At 36.0% G+C, this 15,304-nt stretch overlaps 2 protein-coding genes across 3 annotated transcripts in view; both read right to left on the minus strand.

Annotated features, from left to right (window-relative positions):
• LOC142344625 (trafficking protein particle complex subunit 2-like) overlaps positions 1 to 15,304 on the minus strand; it is a 580,178-nt gene that overhangs the window by 325,964 nt on the left and 238,910 nt on the right. The gene's annotated exons all lie outside the window — the stretch shown is intronic.
• LOC142344623 (ubiquitin carboxyl-terminal hydrolase 5-like) overlaps positions 1 to 15,304 on the minus strand; it is a 385,171-nt gene that overhangs the window by 130,962 nt on the left and 238,905 nt on the right. The window contains exon 1 of one of the 2 annotated variants that reach the window (XM_075396432.1): positions 4,240 to 4,250. The exons of the other annotated variant lie outside the window; for it this stretch is intronic. The gene's annotated coding sequence lies outside the window, so the exon portion shown is untranslated. Of the gene's footprint in view, positions 1 to 4,239; positions 4,251 to 15,304 lie in introns of those variants that run through there. 2 annotated transcript variants of the gene reach the window in all.

Below are 15,304 nucleotides of genomic sequence, written 5' to 3' on the forward strand. Positions count from 1 at the left end.
AGTGACGTTATGGAAAAGTGTTCACATTCTGTCAACATCATTATCTACAACCAATCAACAGTTGAATTTGACATGTAAATCCACGTGACTAGCAGCAAAAAAGGAGCTTGAAAAACTACCAAAAATCAGAAGAAACTCGTAAATTTGGTAATATTAAACTGACATCCAGTGCGTATTGAAGCACACTTTCTTGAGCGGTAAATTACTTGTTATCGTGTCTTGTTTCTGTAGATCATTTTAATGATTGTACAGCTTTAACTTAACTTTGACTTGTTGAAAAGAGAATTATTTTTGATATTCTGAAAACTTTCTTTCTGAGGAACGAAGTTCCTAAGTAAGAGAAACTTTGTGCAAAGCATAAAGTCAGTTTCTCTTACTGGCTTTAACGAAGCCTACTCGAGCTCAACATTGGTGTTATTGAAACCAATAGAGAGACTTGCTAACTTTGAATTCTGAAAAATTTTATTATTATCAGATTTGCAACTGGTAAGACAGCCCGTTTAACAACTGCTAACTGCAGCAGGTTGAAACTTTGCATAGTTATAGCCAAGTTATAGTGCTACAATTTTTAGGAACGGGAATTCCTAATTTCGGTTTATAAATAGAGTTATTAACAAAAACTCAACAAAAATTTGATTGTTTCAATTTGAATTATTTTGTTATTCTGAGAGAAACAAGTTTGTTATACAGCAAAGCTGAGCGATTAGTTATCAGAAGTAATTGTGGAACAAGTAATGCAACGGTAATCTACAGTATAGCGGATAATACAGTTCTCAGAATTTAACTGCAAAAACACAATATCCGGACAGATTTGAAACCGCTGAAACGAACTGGGCGGTGTAAAGTTTTCCTTGACTTTGATAGGAGAGCAGCCGTTACACTTAGTGACAGAACAAAAACTAAAGCTATGAAAAGGGGAGAAACCAAAAATTCAATAATTATTCCGAAATAAGATATTCTCCTCCCTCAGAGTTACGAAAACAAAATATAACTTGAAATGACAAAAAATTGAAAGATCTCTCAATAGGGAGCGGGAATTAGAGTTATCAGAAGTGAGAATAAGTGACAGTAAGCAAACCCAACAAAAAGGAAAAATAAAAAAATTGATCAGTAACTTCTAAAAATCGGGTCAAATTTGTTAATTCTGTGAATTATTGTGTCGAAATTTTCAAAATTGTAAATTTGTATTCAATAGAGCACCCCTGAGACCTGTCAGTGACGTGGTTAAATGAGACAACAACAAAAAAACACAAAACGCTCAAAAAACAAAATACCCAAGAACCGATAACAAAAAACGCCGTCCGAGAAGTTAAAACCGTTCGAAAAAATATGAACTCAATTATTAAATTTGAATATGCTTAGTCAGTAACAACAAAATGGGACAACATGTCAAAACAAGTACAAAAAGGCAAAACCCAAAAAGTCGGTAAAAAATTTCGAAAACAAATCTTATCAAAGTTGTGAAAACCATTAAACTTAAATTTAAATTACTGGTTAACACAAACATGCCCATTAGAGAACCAAAGAAGCTATTCAAAAATGACACTAAGCGACAGACAAACAATCAAATATCTATTATAAAAAAAGCGCAACAAAAGAGAAGTAAAAAAAGTCGTGAGAACAATTTAAAATAATTGGAATTTAACAAACATTTTTTACTCCTTAGAGAGTTATTAAGTGTTATCAATGTTGTTACTAAATGACAGAACAACAAAAGAAATTTGAATTGAAATGTATTTTATTAAACCTGTTAGAAGAGACAATGGAACATATTTTTCACATGCTTCGTAGTTTCAAGGTCTTCGAAGTGTGCTTGCAATTATTTACAGAGAAAAATTCACTCGATGCTCTATTATAAGTTCACAAATGCTCATATATTTTCCACTCGAGGGCGCGCCTAGTACTAGTACTGTGCATTACAAAGAAAGTTCGCGCATAAACTTTGGATGACGTATCACATTAGGCTCAGGAACTATAATTAACAGAAAACAAGCTTTCCGATATTGAGAATTAAGATCTTTTTGAAATTGGAACACGTGGACTGAAAGATTTACGAGACTTCACGGCCTGTTTGTATTCTTATTCGTTAAAATTTCTGCCATTTTTAGATTTTTTTTGCTGGGCAATTGATGTTCAAGGGCATTTTAACAGAATGAGCGAAGATCATGACCCACCTTGAAAACTCTAATATTTGTAATGTAATTTGTCAAAAAATGGGCGAAATTGAATTCAGTGAAAAAAAAGTTTGTTCGACCAAGTCCTGAAAAAAAATTCAAAAACAGAACAATCTTAAGAACTATTGATCAGCCAGCTTTTGTTATAATCCATCATCAAAAGAGTTTTGATAGTATCTTAATTCTATTAATAACGCATGAACAGAACTAAATAAATCAAAGCGAAACATAATTAGGATCTAAAAGCACAAAAATAAAATTATTCTCTTTAAATTGTCTGCAAAAATTAGGGTTGTAAAATTTAAAAGGTCCAGAAAATTTATCTTTAAAAACTTTTTGCTCAACAAGAGTTTAAACAGCAAACCATATATAAAATGTTTTGCGCAGGATAAAGGACAGAAGATGATATTGAAAAAATCAGTTTTTTTACTGCACGCTTTAGAAAAATGGTGTAAGCCCATTGAAAGATTCAACTGGCCTTTTGATAATTTACCACTTACTGAACGATCAATTAATAGAAAGCAAATGCAAGTAACGATAGAAAAACACATAAAAAATTTTTCTAAACGAATTGCGTCCCATCCAATGAAACACTTGCACTTAATTTAAAACTCATGATATGAATCAAATAGATTTCCATTTAGAGAGAAAGTGAGACGTTCTATAATTGACAGCTAGCGAAAAAGCCTCAAAAGAACAACTGATGAAATCCAAAAAACCCTCAAACTTCTTAAAAAGTAGTAATGAGCGAAGTGTATAACATTTAGATATGAAGTGAAATCATTAATTCGACATACCTCATATGACTGCAAATGGACCTCCCAAAAAAATTACAAATTTTGACTATGTGTAGTTAAACCCAACTGACCCGCTAAAAGGCTTGTCATCAGCCCTACTAAGCAATAGAACAACGAAGTCAGCTCGGAAAACAACTATCCTCAAAAAAGTCCAAGGTTTTCCAAAAACAGATTGCGTCAAAATTATTACCACATCGAGATTTTTATAGAAACAATCAAGTTAATTAAAAAAACGGCACTTTAGAAAAAATATTGATTAACGACACTTGTCATAATTGACAGTAACCAATAGTAGTGAACAACAGAAACAACATTAACAACTGCTGATGAACAAAAAAGCTTATTGTTAAAAAAAGTGCTAAGGGGCAAAACCATTAGATATGAAAAACAAAAATCAAACAGATTCGGAAATGCTTCATATGACTGCTAGAGGGCCCCTCATCAATTAGGTACCAACAAACAGGGTTTACGTCAATATCGTAACCAATCAAAAAAATTAGCAGATGACTCATTAGAGAAGTAAAGCGATCTGTCATTAGTGAGACTAATTGACAGAACAACAAAAACAAGTACAAAATGGCAAAATCCAATTTTTCAGAAATGTTTTCTGAAAACAAAGTTTTCATGAAAAAACTGCTATATTTGAAATTACACTAATTGCTATACTCAAATATGTCTCACTACGCTCAATGCTATATGCAATGAATGAGATAAGATGACAGAGCAAAGCAGAACGGGGAATACGAGCGAAAACCAATTAATCGCGCATTTTTTTCCAAAAAAGTCTCATCAAAGTCGAACAAACACTTGGATATGATATGATGTTCAGCAATATTTCAGATCAAGAAAGCAAATGAATTAAAATATCACATCATAGGAGACCTGTCACTAGCGAGCGAGATTAAGTGTGGTAAAACTGAAAACAGTTGCGCGAAGTAGAGAGAAAAACAACCAATAATCAATTGGAACGAATATTGTCAAAGTCGTTAGATTTTTCAAAAATGAATAATTAGAACAAGATTGCTTCGATAAAAAGCCAATGGAAATTGTCATTAAAGACTGTATGGATCAGATCAACAAAAACAACTCCAAAAAATTTAGAATCGATATAAACACAAATATGTTTCATCGGGCAGCTAATGATATCTGTCATAGGTGAGATAAAGCTTCAGAACAACGAAACAAACTAAAAATAATTAGAAAAAAAACAAAAAACAGCTTGTAAGTGGTTCAAACAAAAGTGGTTAAAATCATCAGATTTTAATTTAATTTAATAAGTAGAATCAAATAAGCTTTGTCAAAGAGACAATGGAACCTCTCATTAACGACAGTATGAAAACAGAGAACAAAAACAAATTCAGAAAACAAAAAAATATGGTAGAATCAAATATGTCTCATTAAAAAACCAGAGAGATGTCTCCATTAAAATTAGCAAAATTTAAAATACCAAAAATTTGAAAAAATGACTAAAAATTATTGATTGGAAATGTTCAAAGAAACTTAAGTTTTACTCGTGTGTCAATGAGGCCCGTCAAATAGCAAGCAATAGTTGCCTTTAGAGAAGTTTAAATAGTTTTAACTGTGCATTTTAATAAGATATAACCTTTAAAATACTCCAAACGGAGAGTGAGGAGTAAAACAATGGCAGCAAAAAAACTCTGAAAACCGAACTAATTTTCAAACACCGTCTTTAAACACCATTCAAGAAGTTTCATGCCTTAAACCTAATCGCTTATTGCGCTCTTTCTAGTACTTTAGCTTAATTAAAGTCAGCACTCCAATTTAACTTTTCATTTACAACCTACACTAAAAAATGAACAGATCATTGAAAAATAAAGAGTCCTAAACGAATTCAAGTTCTTTGAACTGTAAAGAGTCCACAATAACGGCCGATATTGCAGATGAGGGTGACTGTTAAAAATTAAAAAAAACATTTGAAACAATCCATTAATAACTCGGGTTATTCCCATTTTAGCCCCCCATGAAATTATAGCCTCCCCCCCATTATGGTATATTTATCATGATTGGGAGCTATAGGTTATCTGACCACTAAGCTGGGGGGGGGGGGGGGGGCTATAATGGGAAAGACCCAATAACTCGATATGGCGAAAGGCAGTAGTCTAATATATACCTATGGCCCACATCTGTAACTGCATCAAATCTCGACAACACTAAATTCTGCGTTCGTTTAAATCTCTCAGACAAAATGAGCCAACCAGTTGAAAAAATATCAATAATATTCGATAGGAAAATCCAGCCTCTACAATACCATCAAATTGACTATTTTCAAACAATTATAATTTTGTAGTGCTTAAAGTTTCTAGAGACGGCCAAATTACAGTGAAACGTGAGTAGTTAAATAAAAGGGATTTATCCCCCTCCCCACCAGTTTGGTGGGCATACTCCCCAAGCCATCCGGGAACACGAGCCTTTTTTGACACGTGTAATGTGCTATATAACAAAACATAGTTTTTAAGTCGGGGACATAAAAAACACTCGACCAGAAACAGAATAGATCCAAGAAAAACTTTAGAAATATTTCATTTCGGAGCTGATCCTTTTTTAACTGCTTGTAAGTTATTTTTTGATCACTTTAGAAAGCCAGAATATCAAACATGAAAGCGGAACTTGACATTGAAAGCAGTACATTCATAATTCGCATCGACTTGTTGCCTTTAATTTCCAAACTACTTCGTAAACGTGGACGCGCTTGAATTGTTTTGAAATATTCGGGAAACATTATGCCAGAAATTCTCATAAAGTACCTTCGGGTAGAGTAACAATGAGCTCGGCAGCAGTGTCTAAGTGCAGTTTTTAATATCACATTTACGTAGACAAATTTGCACCTTTAACCAGCCAGACTTTGGGGAAACCTTCTCTGGTTGAAAAAAAGAAGTGAAGGTGAAAAGTGGGTAATTTAAAACTACCTCAGCACACGACTAGGCAGTAATGGTGTTCTTTGGCCATACTAAGCCTTTAGCTTTTTTGGCTTTGGATTTCTTCACCCTATTTAAAGGCCACAATTGTTTATTGCTCTCGAACGAAGTTCGTAGCAATTATTGTAAACGTGTCGGTTTTTTTGCAAAATTATTTCTTGACAGTTTTTGCGCTTTTCTTCTAGAACATTCTTTGACTTCTAAAGTGACTTTTTCACGCTTTCGTTCTTCTTTTTGAGTGAAATCTATTGTTCTCACTCGGAAGTAAAGCTTGCTCATTTTGTTTTTCATTTTACTGAGGTTTTGCAAATTTGTTTCTTCGGCAAAATATTTATGGCGATTTGATAGCCCAACCTCATTCTAAAATTGACTGACATTTTGATAATCGAAGATGTCAAGGACACTGTGACTTCTCGTTAGCAAAAGCCCCGCATTTTACAACAATCATAATCATCAAACTGGACGGAAGTAGCTGACTTCCAAAAACTGTAACAACAAAATCAAGCGAAACAAAACATAACTGAATTACATTATTACCGTTCCGAAAACCGTTCCGAAATCATAAGATCTAATTAACCCCATCCTTCCCTTACTCAATAACATTTTAGTAAATATTTTAGATATTTCTACATAAACGACAATTGGGGAGGATGCGCTCATGATGCAGGATGGTTTGTGGCCGTCACTAAATTCTACAAAAACCAAGTTCTTGACTGTGCTGATTATTGGGCCAATTGGTGGCAACATCCAATGCTCCAAAACGACTCATTGGCCAATCAACCTCCAGCATTTTTCTATTCCTACTCAGACAGGCCAATGAGGAACAGCGAAATGAAACTGGGAGGCAAAATTACAATTGAAATACTTGATTGACTGTTTACGTATCTAAAAGCTTTCTCATTTAACCCGAAAGAAAAGAATTAACATGAACCCAATTAAGTAGTGCAAAATATTAAAAAAAAAACAATTTTAATTTCAAAGACATATAGTTGCCATGCAAATGGGTTTGTAGGGTAAATGAAGAATTCAATTATCGTTTAGTTGTGGAAAAAATGCATGTTATATCAATAATAACTGAATTTAAAGTCTCTCCATGAAAGACTCCCATAACTAGGCTATGAGAAGTTTGAAATTTCTTAAGGAGATTATTACTAATTGGATTAGATATGATGAAGTCATTCCAGGATTCCATAGCTCTAAAAAACAGTTCATTAGGTAATGAAGTTTGTATTTGACGTCGAAATCCACGAAATTTATTTGTGTTTTTTTTGGCACTGCAGTTATCAAAACTGGAGCTCTATTTGATAACACTTGTTTTTCTGGGCATTCTGAGTTCTTGATTTTCATTAGACGAGCAAAATGGCCTCAAAATCAAAATTTATAGCTTGATTTTTTTCATGATTATTATTCCATTCTTGTCCACAATTGCGACAATTTTCTGGATTGTCTATTTACATATTTCGTCTTTGTGGGGAAAATGTTTGCAATTCTTTGTGATGTATTGATCGCTTTGACACTTTCCACTGGGAGCTGGGTTGACAATTATTTTTGGTAGCTTCGCAACCCAATTTTATGTTAACAATGCTTTCGACGGCTAAAGTGTGGTGCAGATCAACTATTTCTCAATGTAATTCACGCTGCGTCTTAAAATTAAGCATATTTGCCGCGAAGAGGTCTCGTTTTTGCTTTTCATTTCCCAGGATTAGATAGATAACCCTTCCACATTACACTCTCACCTCGAAATTGCTTCATTGTGAGATTTACATAACAGTCAAAATTTATGTTTTGAGGTCTCATCCAAAAGCCTATTGTAAGCAGATAGTCAATATCACAGCGCATGCTCTTACTGTTAAATACACGTTGTACTTCCGACCTCGTCGTCTTCTCATGGTAAAGTCCACAGTTTTGGATTGCCGTTGGAGCAAGATATCGATGGCAATGTTCTCTTCCACAAGTATGGCCAACTTGAAATGCATTTCAAAATTCTCCCAACGGGGTGGTGAGTCTTAGGATTCAGCACACAAAGAAGAAATTCATGTACAACCATTATCAATCAAGTTTATAACAACAGAAGTCTCAAAAGTTTGTGAGTTTGAGATTGAATTTGGGACGTTGACTCTAAACTGTACAATGTTACTGGGGTACAAAACCATTTTAAACACCGTGGAGGGGTTTTTACTGGCTTTTCCTGATTGCTATTACTTGTCGTTGAGTACTTCTGGCTAGCTGAGTTTGCAGTTGTTATTGGACATTGTTAGGAATGAAGGTAAGTTTTGTCAGAGAGGGGGAAGAAAGAAAGAAGAGGGAAATAAAAGAGAAAGAAAAACAAAAAGAAGAGATTTTATTGGAAGGAAGGCTGAGCATCAGTCAGCTATGTCTGTTTATTCGAGACAGCTGCGGCCCTTTGGGGGATCGAACTCCCGCTGTGTTTTTCATATCGTGTACTGATGTCTTATGCCAATATACACACGTTAGTGCTAGAGAATTGCCTTAACGGTACAATTATCGTTCACTTTTTGTGACTGTTGAATTTGTCTCGAGTTTTGAATTGAACTTGATATACATAAATGAGATACTCTAAAATCGTTGATTCTAAATATTGCCGGTTTTCACTTGTCTCGGATTTTGTACGAATGCTGGGTTTTCACGCTTGAGGAGAATAAAAAATTGTCTGCATTACTCCTTAGAGTCCTCCTCCAGAGGAGATGTTTGCTCACGGCTTGATTCGAGTGATTCTCTCGAAAGCTTCGGCGACGGATTCAGGGATCCCAGGAAGATTGCCCGAAAGAAGCTTCCTCTGTTTGAGGGTTTGTTACCGGATGGACTGTCGGAAGCTTATAGAGCTTGGAAGCTGCTGAAGCGTGTTTTAAAGCCTAGGAAACGGCGGGCGACTTCTGATTCGAAAGGATCGAAGAAGCTTCCTGACCCTAGGTTTGATCCTGACTTTGATCCAAAGGATCCTTTGGGTCTCAGTCGGTAATCTCTGATTTTTAAATCTGTCAATCACAAGAATATGTTTGATTTTCAGGTAGCCTAACCAATCAGAAGGTCCAATGTGCTTTTACAGTTGTTCTTTGGACATTGCCTTTTCTCTTCAATATGGCGTAAAATTACTTCGATTTTATTCTTTTGTGCGCGCTTGATGTAGTCTTTTGCCAGTCTTATCTGAATGTTTCTCATAGTTGGTAACTTAGATTCTTCATGTAACTTTTGCGCGTTATACCATCTAGGTTTCATTAGACAAAGTCTCAGTCCTCTGTTTTGCGCTTTTGCATGATAGAGATAACCGTTTGCAATTGGTTGAGCCAGCAAGCGTTTGCATATAGAAATGAAGGCCGGAACAAGGACTTGTACTGCAGAAGTAAACTTTCCTGCTCAACATTGAGGTTGCTTAGACGCCACAGCTGGAAAATTCTTAGTTTGCTCTGGTTGCGATGTCTTTACAATGTTAATTCCATTTTAGGTGTGGCGTCATGGTTATTCCTAGGAACTTGCTGGTTTCCGCTTCTTCAATTTGTCTTCCGTTGACGCTTAGGCTGAGACTTGTTTGTCTTTTCGACGGTTTTCTGAATAGCATGTATTTTGTTTTGTCGGGATTTATTTTGATTTTCAGCCTATCACATCACTTTATGAGTATGTTGAGTGAGACTTGGAGTTTGCTTTGTATTAAATGACTGGACTTAGACCTGTAAAATAATGCAAAGTCATCTGCGAACTGAGAAATTTCCGCTGGATTGTCTGGAATATTAGAGACATAAATTAAGGATAATATGGGTGCCACAACGCTACCCCGGGGGACTTCGGCTGTTGGTGAGAATGTTTTGCTTCTTGTATTCTTGATTTTTACGTAAAAATTTCTTTGTGAGAGGACAAAAATCACCCATTTAATGATTTTCTTCTGTATTCTGATTTTGTTGAGTTTGTTAATCAACCCTAATCTCCTTACTGCATCAAAAGTTTTTTCTACATCAAGGGAAACAAGTCCCACCATTTCTGACCACAGGTATGCTTCACTTATATGCTGGGTCAAAACAAGGAGATTATCGGTTGTGCATCTATGTGCTCTGTATGCACTTTGTTGTGGTCCAAAGACTTTGTTTGCTTCACAGTGGTCTAGGATGATATTTTTAACAACAGTTTCACAGACATTTGCAATGCAATTGATAAGGCTAATTGGTCTGTAATTTTCTGCTTTCTTCCTGTATTTTTGAGGTTTTGGAGGCATTGTTAAATGTGAATCTTTCCAAAGGCATGGCACGTAAAAATTGTTAATTGAGCAGAAAATAATTATGCATATGAACGCTTTAATGTTTTTTGGTAGCGCCTTCAGTAGTTGATAGCTTATTTTGTCTGGCCCGGGGCATGCTTTACTTGAATGTTTCAAAACTTTATTGAACTCTTCAACGCCTAGGAAAATGTCTTCAATTATTTCAATTGGATTGGCTTCTAGTAGAAGTTTTGTCTTCTGCTCTGTCTCGAGAAAATGCCTCTGTAAATTTTCATTTTCGTTTTGGTGTGCTTTCATAATCTCACTCAGTAGGTTTTTAAACATTTCACACTTTTCATTGTCAGTTACAGTAATTTTGTCTTCAAAAGTTATTTGTAAGTGTGATCCGCTTGACTGTTGTTTGTGATGCTTTCTATTTTGTTTTTCATTCGAACGTTTGAACGCTCTTCTGATTTCTCTTTGCATGAAATTGATTTTCCTTCTCAATCGATAGAAAGTGTCCTCCATTTCAAGTTTTAATTGCCTCCTTATATTTTTCTTTTGCTTGATTAGATTGAGTACCTCTGGACTAATGTGATGATTATTATTATTTACGTAGAATTTATGCATTAGATCGATGAGATTATGATTTATTTCGTTCAGATTTTTTTGTTCGGATAATTTAGTGGGTACAAGCAGGAATGTTTGTAATAGACTCTGGCATGTTTTCTGAACTTCTGGAAATTGACTTTGGCTTGTAGATCGAATTCTGTTTGAATTTTAAGCTTCAATGAAGTAAGTGTAGCTGAGTGGTCATTGCCAAAATCTTCTAGTAATTGAAAATTGTCGAAATAATTAAAGACTGAAAGACTGCCGAAATGTATGGCTCTGATGTTGATTAAATTGATAGGTTGGATAACCGTTGTTTAGTAATTTGAAGTTTCCGCCATAAATTAATTCAAGCAAATTTTGCCCTTTTTGGTGTTGTATGTACAGATGAGTTCTTGATGAGGAGAAATGAAATCTCCACAGATGAGCATGTTCTGGAGGTTGCCGTCAAAAATTTCGTTGAAAGTTAGGTCTTGATTGGGTGAATTGTAAACATGGATTATCCATAAGTCTCCAATGGTTGGTGTTTCCAAGTTCACACCAATTATCTCGAATGCCTGTCCATTAGTGTTCCTCCTGGATGTAATTGGTCTGACCTCTCTAACCTTTATACCCTTCTTTACAATGATAACAGACCCATGATAACTGCTTGCTTTTGCTTCTGTTACAATGAAGTATTTTTCACGTGCTAAACGTTTTTGCCATTTCTTGACTTCATTTAAACAAACAATGTCAATGTTTTCTTTCGTCAGAAACAAGAAAAATTCATGAATTTTGTTTTCTAAGCCACGACAGTTCCATGTAAAATTTTGATGTTTTCCATTTTTAAGGTTTTGTTGGCTGCTAGACTGAATCATGTTTGTGTTAATAGTTTGCATCAGCTTTGTTTTCCTAATAATATCGTGAATTTATTGACCATCTATTCTTTCGTTAAACACTTAAGAGGCACTGTTTCTAACGACGCTGATAAAATCGCTATAGAAAATTGCATTGAAACTGTTTCTAATTTTATTGAGAACTTCAGCAACTAGAACAGTAATTTTTTTAGTGGTTAATGACTGAGTATTTTGAGTATCTTTCCTTGAAATGGCACTTGAGTATTTCGTTTCTTGTTTCTGTTTATTTGCTTCTGTCATGCCTGGTATGCCCATGATACATTGCTAAACTAACAAACGGCAGGATTGGTTCTTCTGACAATCTGTACATCGGCACTGCCATATGCCCATTTTCGTCCCCATTTTGACCATTTCGTGGGAGACCATTTTGACCATTCCCACTACTATCGAGCAGGTTTCCACGACTTTGTAAAACTGGGCCACTTGACAGCATGGAACCGTCACAGTCTTCTTCATAACTTTTCCTCGATTCGAATACCCAGACATTTCAAGATCTGAAATTTATATATGTTGATTTTCGGCTAAAATTCGGCTCCAAACGGCTGAAAAATGGCTGAAAACGGCCCAAAACACCTGAAATACCCTCAATAGACCCTCCCGGGGTGCTAATAATCACCCAATAATCAATTTGGTATGCCCCGGCATCATTTTCTAGCACCCCGGGGAAGTGGCCAAAAAGTAATGCCAAAATCGTGGCACGTTGCGAAATTTTTTCGAATTCGAGAATTTCACTCGAAAATTTTTGAAAAGTTGGTTTTCACTTGGGAATCAACTTCCAAGTGTTATCCAAGTCTTGGTTAAGACTTGCCAGACTTGTAAGACTTGTATTTAGACTTGCCCAGTACTGGAAACCTAAATAAGACTTGGATTTAGACTTGCCTAGTACTGATTTAGACTTGTAGTTCGGTCCGGGATAGTTTGGATTAGCAAATTCATACAATTGTTCGGAAAGAAACGTTGATAACGGGTCACCAATTACCCCCCAAATCGTAATTTCTGAGACGAAAAAACATCGATTTCTGAATTTTTTGGTGGAACTGTTGAAAATTTGAAAAAAAAGATCAAGCTAGATTTGCCTATGTAAGTTAACGATGTTGCTTGCATTGATACGTTACAGACAGTTGCTGATTCGACTTTGCTATTCAAATTCAGGGTTCCTTTCTCCCCATTGATTCATTGAATCAGTGTTCCGTTCGCTCGTCTTGTGATTTTCTCGCCTTACCTTGTGTGTACAAGGAAGCACGAACCCTCACAACTGCCTTTCATTTCAAGTCACTCTATTTTATGAGAGATTTTGATACCTACTTCATTTGAGATACAATCTGATATAGATTTAAATATTGTTGTAAAGATAGAACAGTTTGTGCGTGTTTTGTAGTCGTCATATTTTCTCACTCAATTACACCGACTACTTGGAAACGGGAGACAAGGGAAGCAGAATCAAAGCGTTGAATGTGCTCGTTTTTGGTTTCTCAGCGATGAGGATCTTGGTTTTTTCAACTCTGTGAGAACGAGGGTGAGTTAACAATCACACTTCTCAAGATGGGCCAAGTTTTTGCATGCACTAATGTCAACACTTCGGGCGGTAACTTAGCTAGTGGTGTGCTGGAGGTGACGAAACAAAAGAATCACAAAAAAACTGTAAGACTGATCCAACTGCAAACTTTCTCACCAAATTTTGATGCAGTAAATTAATACAACCGGCAAATCCAGAAACCTGCCTTAGTTTTTTGATCCTTTAGTAACATCGTTAATTATTTTTTTTTATCCCTCGTCACCGATAATCTACCCTATATTTTTTGTTTGTCAAAAAAACATCAAATTTGAAAAAGTTTGGCCGATATTTAGAATTGAACAATTAGCAGCAGTGCGTATTTGTATCTCTGAATTGCAAAAAGCTGTATACGCCGTATATCTTGCCAAGCAAAAAAATGTTTGACAAAAAATGACCAATACTCAAAAAAATGATAAATTGCAACAATTTTTAGAAAACAATTCATAGATTGCATATCTTGAATTGTATAAAAGTCGAATTGCGAAAAAAGAAAAAAAGTCACTTTGGTATTTTGGTCAAGTTTTTCAAATTTCGGAGGAAGAAATCAAATAAATCTGATATTCTTCCCTCAAATAAGAGCTCATCCTTGGATTTTTTTTTTCTGTAAATTTTCTTAAATTCTGTAGGTTCGGACTTTGAGCAAAGCCCGCGTCAATCTTGTACAAAAAAATAACATTATATGGTTTTCGTATTAGATGCCAGTTCACTGCATCACGCCATAAAAACTTCGCCTCAAGAGTTACAAGACCATTATAAAAAAGGGACTTATGCATTACCGGGTCTGAGTTTTAATCCTAACGCTATAAAAGTTCGTAAAATTGCTCAGTTCCAATTGAGTCATTTCTTCCGTGATAAAAAGCGCTCAATTATGAGGCATGATGTGGTGAACAATCGCAGCAATAATAATTAGCCTTTAACACCATCGCAGCTTATTGCAGTGCTTGAAAAGTATCAGGAGCGTATAAAAGCTATAGTATTGCCGCAGAGAGGGGACTCCTGATATCTAAAAATAGCTCAAGCGTAGTACTCTAGTCACCATCCATATAGTGAAAGACATTGTGTCTAGACGTAAACAGAAGGATCCTAGTTTACTTAAATTGTACAGAAAGTTACATCAGAAACCTGTGCTTGAGCTGAAAACACTCACTATAGTGTTAGCACATCAGAACAACCTCCGGTCCTTGATAACACGCTCCCGACCGGAAAAACTTCCTAAGCGCCATTGTAAAAGGCTTCGCACCCGTCATGCTCTCGAGGAGGCAGAACTCACCCAAGCCTTTGATAACCTGAATGTTTCCTAGTCTTGAGTTGTTGTTGGGGTCTACCCGCTGGCTGGCGGTGTGACTTAGTTTACTCACGAGTTACGGGTGAGTTTGTGGTTGGTTCTCTCCCTTAGCGCGTTACTAAACGTCTCGCTCTGCCCATTTTTTGAGTTTTTCACTACCGTCCTTTCTCCGCAGTTTATGTGGTTTCATTTTTCCGTTTCCAACTTTTTGTTTCCGTTTTGCCGTGTTTCTTTCTATTCCCTGTTTATCTGTTGCATGATGTAGTATAATGAGTCTTTGCAGTAATAACTTTTTTTCTGCTAGTATGCTGGTGGGTTGTTTAGTCGCGTTGCTCGCTAGGGTGTGATGTGACTTAAGTTCTTTCTAGAGTTACGGCTGGTTCGTTTCGTGGCTTTCACCAACCTAGTTTGCAAGCAATTCGTTGTAGCTCGATTAATTTTGATAGTATGCACTTTTATTGTCTGGGTATGTTTGCTTGTTTGTGAATTGAGTTTGTTCTGGAGTTACGGCTAGTAATTCTCCTGAACTTTTGACTTTTGATTATACTACTTCGTTGCCGTTAATTGTTTTGATATTAGAAGATAAAGCCCATAATGACAGGTGATAGTTTGCCTGGCAGTAGTTTCTTTCTAGAGTGTGACTTATGCTGGTTCTTGTGTTACGGCTAGTTCCTTTGGTTGAGTTTGTTGCTGTGGTCTGCTAGCATTGTTCTCCCCGCCTCCTCGCTGGTGGCTTACCGTCTCCCGCACGTGCTATCCCGGCTTTCCATTCCGTCGCGCGCTACCCACTGGACATTTCCGCCCCGTTTTCCCGTTTCGCCAGGTACTACTGTACTCGATGAAAA

This window comes from Convolutriloba macropyga, chromosome 8 (genome assembly GCF_964194025.1).
Source record: "Convolutriloba macropyga chromosome 8, txConMacr16.3, whole genome shotgun sequence".
Lineage (NCBI taxonomy): Eukaryota > Metazoa > Xenacoelomorpha > Acoela > Convolutidae > Convolutriloba > Convolutriloba macropyga.